The sequence below is a fragment of the Malania oleifera genome, chromosome 1 (genome assembly GCF_029873635.1).
Source record: "Malania oleifera isolate guangnan ecotype guangnan chromosome 1, ASM2987363v1, whole genome shotgun sequence".
Taxonomy (NCBI): domain Eukaryota; kingdom Viridiplantae; phylum Streptophyta; class Magnoliopsida; order Santalales; family Ximeniaceae; genus Malania; species Malania oleifera.
Genome location: NC_080417.1, coordinates 68985869 through 69000857, shown reverse-complemented (window position 1 = coordinate 69000857; position 14989 = coordinate 68985869).

The window sequence follows — 14989 nt, the reverse complement described above, 5'->3', positions numbered from 1 at the left end:
ACTGATATTTTCAAAGTCAGAACAAGTCAGTCAAATAGGAACACACGAGTCAGTTGCCTGGGTCCTCTCGAGTTGTTTCAAAATCAATTCAAATATTTTTCAGTTTACTAGAAAAACTTTGTTAGTTGTCTGGGCAAACCAAACAATTGATTTTTCAATTTTTTTTTTAAATTTTTTTTCTCTTTTGCTTTCCCCAAAAAAATTTAGGACTTTTGAAAAGTATTTTTCGGGGTTTTTCAAAACTTGGTCTTTAATTCAATGAAATTCCTAATGAGCTTCAAATTCAATTTAATCATCATTTGAATGAAGTACTTACATAGAGACTCTCTTAGGACTTTAAGACATATTCTAAGCTTGGAGTCTTTATGCTTGTCCTTTGTTTAGTCCATCTTGTCTTTGAGCTTCAAATCCTGTAAGCTTTTAGAAATTCCTCTTTGATATTCACACTCTTATGATCTTCAAGCTTTCATGTATTTTTCACGGAGACTTGAAATGAGCTCTGTATTCACTTGAATTTGAGCTTTAATGACTTGATTATGAAGTTTCATCACTTGTAACAAAACATGTTAAATGACCTTTTATTTGTTATCATTAAAACAAGATTAGTAAACCATGTTAGGCCAACAATCTCCCCCTTTTTTATGATGAAAAATAAGGAGCAAAAGTGAGTGAACCTTTGTCACATCCCGAACCCCGTAATGGGACCCAGGGGTAAAAATGTAACCTAACCTGTCCCTGTATCATACAAATCATCATAGATACAGTATAATGGATAAGGGTCCGACCCCGTGGGGTTCCCAGGCACCTTGAACACATCCAACCACAATCATATACGCAGCGGAAAAAGTCATTTTATATCAACATATGCAATACCATACCAGAGTCCATACAAGAGCAGAAACAGGCTCTATCAAACGTACAAATAGGTGCCCAAATAAATCTCAAAATGGCAACCCACCAAAATTACAGTCCTAGCACTTACCTAAGCGCTAACCGCAGTATACCGGCCACTACGCTCCCTACACCAGGACACTAGTTCTGATTACACGAAGGACCTGTAAAAATGTACGTACAGCAAGGGTGATACACCTCTCAGTAAGGAAGAACACAAGTTATATCGGTGTGTGGCATTTGAGTGTTATCATGATACAACATACACGCAGTTGAATGCAATCCAGTACTAATTCACACAATGCATACACGCACGCATACGGCGGCCATTTATATGCAGCCTCGTCACAATACACACACATGATTAGTAATACAAAGTTTCATCACACTCATCGGTCCAAAGCCAGTCTGGCATTCTGGCGTTGGTTAGTAGCCAACCTGCGAAGCATGGAGCCACTGGCACATGGCTAGTCCTCGACTCCCATGGCATCGTACCGAATCTAACTGGTGGATCCACACCCTTCGGCCTGATCTTCCGTAATAGGCTCACGCCCTCTAATATAGAGCCAAACACTCTTGCCTATGTGGCAGGCGATAAACACATGCCCTCGGATATAGAGCCGGACACTCTCAGTACCTAGAATCATTTTGGAACCGCGTTCCTATAAGCAATTCCGCATATCATACACACATGCATGCCCATATAACCAAACAAACCACACTCATTTGGTAATCTAAATCATAGTTTTCCAAACAAATACAGTTTAAACAAAGTCAAGGCACGACCATCCCAATATCACAGTATAAATCACACATATACTCGATTTTCAACAAAACCTGGGATTCAGCCTGTTGCCCCCTTTTTCCCAAAACTGCAATAATGAAAAACCCATAGTTTTCCCCGTTAGATCCCCCCAAATGAGTAGCCAAAACTCACACAGGACCTTGGACCACAGTTCCACCGAGTTCGATTTCGAAAAGATCCAATATAAAATAGTTCCCCTTACCTTAACCCCGTATAACAAATCCTGAACTCCAAGGCTCCTAAACAGCGAACCGAGTTTCAAAACCTACAAATCACAGTACAGAATATACTCACAAGACCATCCTCTACAAAACTACTAGATCAGAAATGAAAACCGAGCCTTACCTCGATTTTTTTCCAAAACCCAAAAACCTCCGAAACAAGATTTCGATCCGTAGAAGTTGTAGAGAATCCTTCCACGATCCTCATGGTAACTTTCATTTCTCGATTTTATCAACGATCGGCGAAGAAATCTAGAGAGAGAGAGAGTAGGGAGAGGTTTAGAGAGAGAGAGAGAGAGATAAGTTTGAGATTTCTTAATGAAGAAGTAATGAGAATTTCCTTTTATAGCCCTTTGACCCGACCCAATTTTGTCGATGAAATGGTGTCTTTGTTGACGAATCTTTCACTAGCTTCATCGACGAATTAGTGGCCTCATTGACGAATCGGTAGCCTCGTCGACGAATCTGAGATCACCGTTTTTTTTTTAGACCCCTCGGCTTCTCCTCGTCGACGAGCCTCTGAATTTCGTCAATGAGAAGAGCACAGGCTTCGTCGACAAAATCCAGCTTCGTCGATGAATATGTTTTTTTACCAAAATGTCCCTCTTTTTATATATATAAACCCATTATCACGGTTCAGGTTCTTACAATCTACCCTCCTTACAAAAATTTCGTCCTCGAAATTTGCCATCTCTCATTCACAAATTCATACATATAATCGAACACATAGACACAATTTAAGAGCGAAATTGGCGATCACCACAACGTAGTCCCATCATACACATACACATACATACCCTCACTTATGGGGGAGGAATACCATGGTTACATATACAATGGTCTCAGGAGTTCACAATACACACACACTCCCGACGACTAACCACCTATCCCAACCCATAGTAGGATCATGTACAAGTGCTCAAAACAACTGTGGACACTTCCGACGTATTTCCATTTCCAGTTCCCAAGAAACTACCTCAACGTCGTGGTTTCACCACAATACCTTCACTAACGGTATCTCTCTAGTACGAATCTTCTGAAATTTATGGTCCAGAACCTGAACAGGTATCTCCTCATATGCTAAAGTATCCCCAATTTCCAACTCATCATAACTAATAACATGTGAAGGATCCAACACGCACCTCCTTAACATGGAGACGTGAAACACATCATGGACCCTCGAAAGTACTGGATGTAATGCAACTCTATAGGCTACCGGACCCACTCGCTCAAGTACCTCGAATGGTCCGATATACCTCGGGCTTAGCTTGCCCTTTTTGCCGAATCTCATCACCCCTTTCATCAGAGCAATTCACAGAAATACCTTACCCCCACCTCAAACTCTAAATCACAGCGACGAACATCTGCATAACTCTTCTGCCAACTCTAAGCTGATCTAATCCTCTCCCAGATCAAACTCACCTTCTCAGACGTTTGCTGCACAAGTTCAGGTCCTAACACCTGATGTTCACCAACCTCATCCCAACACAAAGGAGATCGACACCTCCGACCAAACAAAGCCTCAAACGGTGCCATCCCGATACTAAACTAGAAGCTGTTATTATAAGCGAACTCTACAAGTGGCATAAACTGTATCCTGCTACCACCAAAGTCTAACACACAAGTTCGCAACATATCTTCCAATATCTAAATCATCCTCTCCGACTGTCCATCAGTCTGGGGGTGGAACGTTGTACTGAAAGTAAGCTTCATCCCCAATGCCTCCTGCAAGCTCACCTAAAATCGAGAAGTAAACCTCGGATCTCGATCTGATACTATGGACACCGGTACTCCATGCATTCTCATAATCTCATGCATATACAACTCTGCTAGCCTACTCAAAGGATAACCAACTTTCATCGGTATGAAATGAGCAGATTTCATCAATTTATCCACAATCACCCAGATAGCATTCCGCCTGAGAAGTGTTGGTGGCAAACTGGTCACAAAATCCATGGAAATATGCTCCCATTTCTACACCGAAATAGGCAAAGGCTGCAATGGCCCTTCCGGCCTCTAATGTTCAGCTTTCACCTGCTGACACGTAAGACACTGCTCCACGAACTGAGCAATCTACCTTTTCATACTAGACCACCAGAAGGTCTCACGTAGGTCCCGATACATCTTTGTACTACCAGGATGTACCATAAACATAGAACGATGCACTTCCTCTAGAATCGTCCTTTTGATCTCATCATCGTTTGGAACTCACAACTTGGTCCCAAACGGCAACACACCTCCCTCAGAGATGTTAAATTCTATAGTCAGTCCCTGCTGTACCTTTTCTATATCCTCTACCAACTTTGCATCACTAGCCTGTGTGGCTTTTATACGCTCAAACAAGGTCAGTTAGACCACCAAACCAGCAAGATAAGCCTGATGATCACCAACCACCAACTCTATACCGGAGCTTTCCAACTCCCGTCTGATGTGACACTGAGTTACAACCGCAGATACAGCCATAGGCCCTGACTTCCAACTCAACGCATCAGCCACCACATTAGCCTTTCCCGGGTGATAAGTAATCGTGCAATCGTAGTCCTTAATCAACTCTAGCCAATGCCTCTACCTCATGTTCAACTCCTTCTGTGTAAAGAAGTACCTGAGGCTCTTATGGTCAGTGAAGATCTCATACTGCACCCAATACAGGTAATGTCGCCAGATCTTCAGTGCATGTACCACAGCAGCCAATTCTAGATCATGCGTAGGGTAGTTCTTCTCATATTCCTTTAGTTGCCGAGAGGCATAAGCTACTACCTTACCCTGCTGCATGAATACACATCCCAGGCCTTTCAAAGACGTGTCTTTATAAATCATAAACCCACCATCCCCCGAAGGAATGGTTAACACTAGAGCAGTAACCAGCCGGTGTTTCAACTCCTAAAAGCACTACTCGCAATCACAAGTCTAGTCAAACTGAACTCCCTTCTTAGTCAGTTGTGTTAGAGGTTTAGAAAGTTTAGAGAAACCCTCTACGAATCGACGATAGTAACCCGCTAGTCCCAAAAAACTCTGAATCTCCTGTACATTCCTTGGCCTTTCCTAGTCGACCACAGCCTCAATCTTGCTAGGATCAACTGATATACCATCCCCAATAACCACATGGCCTACGAACGCAACCTGACTCAACCAGAATTCACACTTCTTCAATTTAGCGTACAACCTCTTCTCCTGCAGAATCTGTAGTACTAACCTCAAATGTTCAACGCGCTTTTTCGTACTCCTTGAGTATACCAGAATGTCATCAATGAATGCCACTGCGAATCGATCTAGGTACTCATGGAAAACCCTATTCATCAAATCCATGAACACCGCATGTGCATTCGTCAACCCTAAAGGCATGACTAAGAACTCGTAGTGGCCATATCTAGTTCGGAAAGTAGTCTTCACTACATCCTCTGCTCTAACCCTCACCTGATGATATCCTGACCGCAAGTCAATCTTCAAAAAGACCCGTATTCCCTGCAACTAGTCAAAAAGATCATCTATACAAGGTAAAGGATAGAGATTCTTCACAGTTACCTTGTTAATCTCACGGTAGTCAATGCACATCCGCATCGATCCGTCCTTCTTCTTCACAAACAATACTGGAGCTCCCTAGGGCGAAACACTAGGTTGAATGAGTCCCCTGTCCTGTAATTCCTGCATCTGCTCCTTCAACTCCCGAAGTTCTTCTAGAGCCATTTGGTATGGAGCTTTAGAAATCGATGCCTTACCGAGTAGCAACTCTATCGCAAACTCCACCTCATGATCTGGAGGTAACCCAGGTAAATCATTTGGAAACACATCCGAGAACTCGCTGACTACCCGAATGTCCTCGAGTCTTAACTTATCCCGCGGCTGTTCCTTTATACAAGTTAGGTACCCCTGGCATCCGTCCAAGAGTAGCCTTCTCGCCTGTAGTGCTGACAGAATCTGTGGCGTTAAACGCACACACGATCCCATGAATTCATACTCCTGCTCCCCAGGAGGTCTGAAAACTACCACCTTCCTACGACAGTTGATCACAACATAACTGGAGAACAACCAATCCATCCCCAGAATGATATCGAACCTCGATATGTCGTATACCACAAGATTCGCCGGTAGCAGCTTTTCCTGAATTTTCATTGGGCAGTCTACCCACATCTTCTTACAAAAAGATATACTCCCAGATGACGTAGTAACATATAAAACCTCATTCATATCTCGGGTCTCAACCCCACACCGTCCAACAAAATTCGTAGATACAAAGGAATGGGTCGCACCTGAATCAAACAAAACAGAAGCTTTATTCAAAAGCAATAATAAGGTACCTGTCACCACGTTACCTGCATGCTCAGCGTCTGCTGGAGTAAGAGAGTATACTCTGGCCGGAGTTGTATTCGTTTGAGCGGTTCCCTGAGGTATTTGGTTTCTCCCTCGGTCCCCATTAACTGCAGGAATGTCTCGCCTTAGTGCTCGACAATCATAAGACATGTGGCTAGGTTGGCCATACCAAAGTCTATACACAAACAAAGTCAAAGCTCCATCATACAACGTACAACCGGGTGCCCAACATATCTCAAAATGGCAACCTATGGAACAAAAGTCCTAGCATTTACCCAAGTGCTGCCCGTAGTACACCAGCCACTATACTCCAAACACAAGGATGCTAGTTCTGGTTACTCAAATGACCTAAAAAATATGTATGTACAGCAGCAGTGAGACACCTCTCAGTAAGGAAGAATACATGTTATATCAGTGTGTGGAATTTGAGTGTTATCATGACAATAATACATACACAGTTAAATGTAGTTCCAGTACTAATTTCACAATAGTGCATACACGCAAACACACATGATCAAGTAGTCCCAGTGTCGTCACACCCTTCAGCCCAAAGATGGTTTGCGACATACAGCGTTGGCACGTAGCCAACCCATGAAACATGGCACCACCGGCACATGGCTAGTCCCAGACTCCCATGGCATCGTATCAGCACAAACTGGTGAATCCACACCCTTTGGTGATCAGCTGGTGAGGCTCATGCCCTCGAATATAGAGCTGGATACTCTTGCCAAACATCCTAACAATTTCATATGCCCACGGATATAGAGTCTGACACTCTTAATATCTGGAACAAATTCATAACCACGTTCCTACTCGCATTTCAACCAATCACACACACATGCATGCTCATATAACCAAACAAACCACACCCTCATATAACCAAACAAACCACACCCATTTGGTAATCTAAAATCATGGTTTTCAAAACACATACAGTTTAAACAAGTCAAGGCACGACCATCTCTATAACACAGTATAAATCATCATATACATTCGATTTTCAACAAAACCAAGGATGCAGCCCGTTGCCCCCTTTTTCTCAAAACTATAATCATGAAAAACCCATGGTTTTCCCCATTAGATTCCCCCAAATGAGTAACCAAAACACACACAAGACTGTGGACCACAGTTCCACCGAGTCCGATTTCAAAAATAACCAACATAAACTGAATCCCCTTACCTTTTCCCTAAATGGCAAATCCCGAACTCCAAGGCCCCTAAACAGCAAACCGAGTTCCAAAACCTACAACCCACAGTATAGAAAATACTCACAACACTGTTCTCTAAAAAACTACGGGATCAAAATTGAAAATTGAGCCTTACCTCAATTTTATGCCAAAACCCAAAAATGGTCGAACTGAAAATCCGATCCATAGAACTTGTAGAGAATCCTTCCACGATCCTTGTGGTAACTTCGAATTAATGATTCTTATGATGAACGACAAGGAAATCTTGAGAGATTAAGAGTAGGAAGAGTTTCTAGAGAGATAGAGAGAGGAAATGAGATTTCTTAGCTAAGAAGTAATGAAAATGGATATTTATAGTACCCTTGACTCAGTAGTTCTCATCAACGAATTGCATCCTCATCGACGAGGCCTTATAGATAGCTCATCGACGAGATGATGGCCTCATCGATGAGCTTGGGATTTCTGATTTTTCGAAACCCCTTGGCTTCTCCTCGTCGAAGAGCCTCTGAACTTCGTCGATGAGAAATGTAAGGCCTTCGTCAACGAAGTTTGTTTAATTACCATCTTACTCCTCTCTTAAATAACTAACCCAACTATCACGGTTCGGGTTCTTACAATCTCCCCTCCTTACAAAAATTCATCCTCGAAATTTTCCATCTCTCATTCACAAACTCAACATACAAGCAAATACATATCCACAACTCTAGAAAGAAATTGGCGACTACTACAATGCAGCCCCATCACAATATATACATACCCTCACTTATGGTGGAGGAATACCGTGGTTACATATACAACCGTCTCAGGACTTCACAATACACTTACACTCCCAACAACTAACCACCTATCCCAACCCAAAGTAGAGTAATGTACACATACTCAAAACAACTTCTGATACTTCCGGCGTATTTCTGTTTCCAGTTCCCAAGAAGCTTCCTCAACCTCGTGGTTTCGCCATAATACCTTCATTAACTGTATTTCTTTAGTATGAAGCTTCTGAACTTTACGGTCCAGAATCTGAACAGGTATCTCCTCATATTCTAAAGTAACCCCATTCTCTACATCCTCATAGCTAATAACATATGAAGGATCCAACACGTACCTCCTCAACATGGATACGTGAAACACATCGTGGATCCTTGAGAGTGCTAGGGGTAGTGCAATCCTTAGGCCACCAGACCCGCTCGCTCAAGAATCTTGAATGCTTCGATATACCTTGGGTTCAGCTTGCCATTCTTCCAAAATCTCATCACCCCTTTCATTGGAGTGATTCTTAAAAATACCTTACCCCCCACCTTGAATTTTAACTCACAGCAGCGAACATCTGCATAACTTTTCTGCCGACTCTGAACTGATTTAATCCTATCTCGGATCAAACCTACCTTCTTAGATGTCTTCTGCACGAGTTCAGGTCCTAACACATGTCGTTCACCAACCTTATTCCAATACAAAGGAGATCGACACCTCCAACCATACAAAGCTTCGAACGGTGCCATTCCGATACTAGCCTAGAAGCTGTTGTTATAAGCAAACTCTACTAGTGGCTTAAACTGTATCCAACTACCACTGAAGTCTAACACACAAGCTCGCAACATATCTACCAAGATCTGTATCGTCCTCCCTGACTGTCCATTAGTCTGGGGGTGGAACGCTGTACTGAAATTAAGCTTCGGCCCCAATGCTTCTTGCAAGCTCATCTAGAATTGAGAAGTAAACCTAGGATCTCAATCTGATATAATGGGCACCGGTACTTTGTGCATTTTGACTATCTCATGCACGTACAACTCTGCTAGCCTACTCAAAGGGTAGCTAACCTTCATCGATACAAAATTAGCAGATTTTGTCAATCTGTCCACGATCACCTAAATAGCCTTTTGCTCGTGCAGTCTTGGCGGCAATTCGGTCACAAAATCCATGGAAATATGCTCTCATTTCCACACCGGAATAGGCAAAGGCTGCAACGGCCCTGCAGGCCTCTGATGTTCAGCTTTCACCTGCTGACATGTCAGACACTACTCCACAAACTGAGCAATCTTCCTCTTTATACCACTCCACCAGAAGGTCCCACGCAAGTCCTGATACATCTTTGTACTACCAGGATGTACCGTATATAACAAACGATGCGCTTTCTCCATAATCGTCCTTATGATCCCATCGTCCTTCGAAACACATAGCCTAGTCCCAAACCTCAACACACCTCCCTCAGAGAGGTTGAAATCCATAGCCAATCCCTACTGTACCTTTTCCATAACCTCTGCCAACTCCGTATCACTAGCCTGCGCACCCTTAACATGCTCAAACAAAGTCGGCTAGACCACCAAACTAGCAAAGAAAGCCTGATGATCCCCAAATACCAACTCTATACCCGAGTTCTCTAGATCCTGTCTGATGTGATGTTGGGTTACAACTGCAGATACCGCAGCATGTTCCGACTTCTGACTCAATGCATCAGCCACTACATTAGCTTTCCTCGGGTGATAACTGATGGTGCAATCGTAGTCTTTGATTAACTCAAGCCACCGTCTCTGCCTCACAATCAGCTCCTTCTGCATGAAAAAGTACCTAAGGCTTTTGTGGTAAGTAAAGATCTCGCATTGCACACCATACAAGTAGTGTCGCCAGATCTTCAATGCATATACAACAGCAACTAATTCCAGATCATGCGTAGGATAATTCTTCTCATATTCTTTCAGTGGTCGAGAAGTATATGCTACTACTCTACCCTGCTGCATAAGCACACATCTCAGACCTTTTAAAGACGCGTCGCTATAAATCACAAAACTGCCATCCCCTAAAGGAATGGTCAAAATTGGAGCAGTAACCAGCCGATGCTTCAACTCCTGAAAACAATGCACGCAATCACTGGTCCACTCAAATTTCACTCCCTTCCTGGTCAATCGAGTCAGAGGCCCAGACAACTTAGAAAACCCTTCCACGAACCGACGATAATAACTCGCCAATCCTAGAAAACTCTAAACCTCTTTCATATTCTATGGCCCTACCTAGTCGACCACCGCTTCAATCTTACTGGGATCAACTGATATACCATCACCAATCACCACATGGCCTAAGAATGCAACCTTATCAAACCATAATTCACACTTCTTCAGTTTAGCATACAACTTCTTCTCCCGTAGAACCTGTAATACTAACCTTAGATTGTTCTCGTGCTCTTTTGAACTCCTCGAGTATACCAAAATATCATCAATGAACACCAATACGAACCGATCCAGATACTCATGGAAAACCCTGTTCATAAGATCCATAAATACTTCCAGAGCATTCACCAACCCAAAAGGCATCACCAAAAACTTGTAGTGGTCGTATCTGGTTCGGAAAGCAGTTTTCGCTACATCCTCATATCTGACCCTCACCTGATGATATCCTGACCACAAGTCGATCTTCAAAAAGACCTGTGTCCCCTGCAATTGGTCAAAGAGATCATCTATACGAGGTAAACAATAACGATTCTTCACAGTTACCGTGTTAATCTCACGGTGATCAATGCACATCCGCATTGACCCGTCCTTCTTCTTCACAAACAGTACTGGAGCTCCCCAGGGCGAAATGCTAGGTCGAATGAAACCCCTGTCCAGTAATTATTACAACTGCTCCTTCAATTCTTGAAGTTCTACTGGAGTCATCTAGTATGGAGCTTTAGAGATCGGTGCCTTGCCAAGAAGTAACACTTCAGCAAACTCCACCTCACAATCCAGAGGTAAACTAGGTAGATCTTCTGGAAACACATCCAGGAACTCACTGACTACCCGAATATCTTCGAGTCTTAACTCATCCCGTGGCGGCTCCTTTACACAAGCTAGGTACCCTTGACATCCATCCAAGAGTAATCTCTTCACTTGTAGTGCCGATAAAATTTGTGGCATCGAACGCACACACGATCCTATAAACTCATACTCCTGCTCCCCATATGGTTTGACAACTACCACCTTCCTACGACAGTCGATCATAGCATACTAGAGAACAACCAATCCATCCCTAGTACAACATCAAACCCCAACATGTCGTATACCACAAGATTCGCCGGTAGTAGCTTCTCCTGAATTACCACTAGGCAGTCTTCCAACATCCTCCTACAGAATGATATACCCCCAGATGGTGTTGCTACAAAAAATACTTCATCCATGACTTGGGTCTCCACCCCAAACCGTTTAACAAAACTCATAGATACAAAAGAATGGGTTACACCTAAATCAAACAAAATAGAAGCCTTATTTGAAACCAATAATAAGGTACCTATCACTAAGTTCCCTGCATGCTTAGCATCCGCTCGAGTAAGAGAAAATACTCTGGTCAGAACTGTATTCGTCTGAACGGTTCCTCGAGGTATCTGATTGCTCCCCTGGTTTACACTGGATGTAGGCACATCTTGCTTCGGTGCACGACAATCACGAAATATGTGACCTGGCTGGCCATAGTTGTAACAGTTACCCCCAACTGATCGGCACTCACCCTCGTGCCATCTGTGCCATCTGGTACAATGATCACCAGTATGGCTTGCCTAAGAACCCTGGCGCTCAGTATTCTAACGGTAACCTGAGCCCTTGTTCCTCTTTTTCCCTGATCCCTGATGAGATCCAAATTGAGAACCAGAAGGTACTGGCCTCTTCTTTAGCTCTTGATCCACCTCATCCTCTTGGATACCGGTCTTAATCACAGTGACTTTATCCACCAAAACTGCGAACTCATGGATCTGAAGCATACCCACCAATCTGCGGATGTCCTTCCTCAGGCCCTTCTTGAATCTTCGAGTCTTCTCATACTTGGTCGAGATCAAACATGGCATGAACCGAGACAGTTCTATGTACCGAGCCGCATACCCCTGCACCGTCATACTCCTCTAAGTTAGAGAAAAAAAATCATCCTCCTTAGCATCACATACAGAAGCTGAGAAGTATCTGTTAAAGAATACCTCCTTAAAATGACTCCAAGACATCTCCACAGGATTGCCCCTCTACTTCTCCAGTAGATTCACTACAGTCCACCATCGACCCGCCTCTCCAAATAGTTGGAAGGTAGCATAGAGGAGTCGTTGCCTATCCATGCAGTGCAGGGCCTCCAAGATCCTTTCAATCTTTTCCACCTAGTCCTCTACTATAGTTAGGTCATGTCCCCCAGAGAATGTCAGAGGATGCATGCGAGTGAACCTCTCAATGGTGCACCCCACAGCAGTAGGAGAGCGTTCACATCTCCTAACACTTCGCTTGATCTCTTGCAAAACTTGCCTCATCAGTCCTCAAAGCACAGTAGGAGACTCATCACTCGCAGTTTCCTTAGAGCCACTTCCTAGGTCATTATTTTTGGGCTCCATATTGCAATACAGTAGAGTTCTATCAAGACTCCTACAACACACACAGTTAACATAAATATCTACAACTAATCGTGTTAACTACTCCCTATCAGGTCCATGTCTGTCCTATCACACCGACACGAAAGTCATCAATGATCTGCCCTATTTTTACTAAAATCGTCATTCCAAGAAAAACACGAAATACCGCCGACGAGTCCTTGTCTAGCAACAAAAAAATCCTTAACCAACTCTACTCACATCCAACACCCTATACTCTGGTATGTACTCACAGCTAAGCCTAACCAAGTCTACAAGACCTAACAACTTGGTTAGCTCTGATACCAAGCTATCACGTCCCGAACCCAGAAATGAAATCCAGGGGTGAAAATGTAATCTAACTTGTCCCTATATCAAACAAAACATCCAAAATACAAGAGAATGGATGAGGGTCTCATCCCCTGGGATTCTTAGGCTCCCTATACATATCCATACATAACAGAATATATGCAGCGAAAAAAGGTCATTCTATACAAACATGGTACCATACCAGAGCCTATACACAAATAGAGTCAAGGCTTCATCATACAATGTACAACCAGGTGCTTAACATATCTAAAAATGGCAACCCATGGAACAAAAGTCCTAGCACTTACCCAAGCGCTACCCGCAGTACACCGGCCGCTACGCTCCCAACACAAGGACGCTAGTTCCAGTTACTCGAAGGACCTGAAAAATATGTACATACAGAAGGGGTGAGACACCACTCAGTAACGAAGAATACATGTTATACCGATGTGTGCCATTTGAGTGTTATCATGACAACAATACATACACAGTTAAATGCAGTTTCAGTACTAATTTCACAACAGTGCATACATGCAAACACACATAATCAAGCAATCCCGGTGTCCTTACACCCTTCGGCCCAAAGCTAGCCCGTGACATTCAGCATTGGACCATAGCTAACTTGCGAAACACGGTGCCACCGGCACATGGCTAGTCCCAGACTCCCATTGCATCGTGTGCAAACTAGTGGATCCACACCCTTCAGTGATTAGTCGATAAGGCTTACACCCTCGAATATAAAGTCGGGCACTCTTTCCAAACATGGCCTAGCGATTTCATATGCCTATGGATATAAAGCCGAACAATCTTTGTACCTTGAACAAATTTAGAACCACGCTCCTACTCATATTTCAACCAATCACAAACACGTGCATGCTTATATGACCAAACAAACCACACCCATTTGGTAATCTAAAATCATGGTTTTCCAAACACATATAGTTTAAACAAGTCAATGCATGACCATCCCTATAACACAGTATAAATCATCATATACATTCCGTTTTCAACAAAACTACGGATGCAGCCCGTCGCCCCCTTTTTCCCAAAACTGTAATCATGAAAACTCATAGTTTTCCCCATTAGATTCCCCCAAATGAGTAACCAAAACACACACAGGACCATGGACCACAGTTCCACCGAGTCCGATTTCAAAAATAACCGACATAAACTAAATCCCCTTACCTTTTCCCCAAATGGAAAATCCCAAACTCCAAGGCCCCTAAATAGCAAACCGAGTTCGAAAACCTACAACCCACAGTATAGAAAATACTCACAACATTGTTCTCTACAAAACTACAAGATCAAAATTGAAAATCGAGCCTTACCTCGATTTTACGCCAAAACCCAAAAATGGTCGAACTGAAAATCCGATCCATAGAACTTGTAGAGAATCCTTCCACGATCCTCTTGGTAACTTCGAATTAACGATTCTTGTGATGAACAACAAGGAAATCTTGAGAGATTAAGAGTAGGAAGGGTTTCTAGAGAGATAGAGAGAGGAAATGAGATTTCTTAGCTGAGAAGTAATGAAAATTGATATTTATAGTACCCTTGACTCAGCAATTCTCGTCGACGAATTTCGTCCTCGTCGACAAGGCCTTATAGATAGCTCGTCGATGAGACGATGGCCTCGTCAACGAGCCTGGGATTTCCAATTTTTTGAAACCCCTCAGCTTCTCCTTGTTGATGAGCCTATGAACTTTGTCAACGAGAAATGTAAGGCCTTTGTCGACAAACTCTAGCTTCGTTGACGAAGCCTATTTGATTACCATCTCGCCCCTCTCTTAATTAATTAACCCACCTATCACGGTTCGAGTTCTTACAACGATCCTATGTAAACTACTCGTCGACGAGGACAAGATATTCGTCAACGAGATGTGCTATTTTCTTTCCAAAATTTTCCCTTTTTTCCTTTATCCCT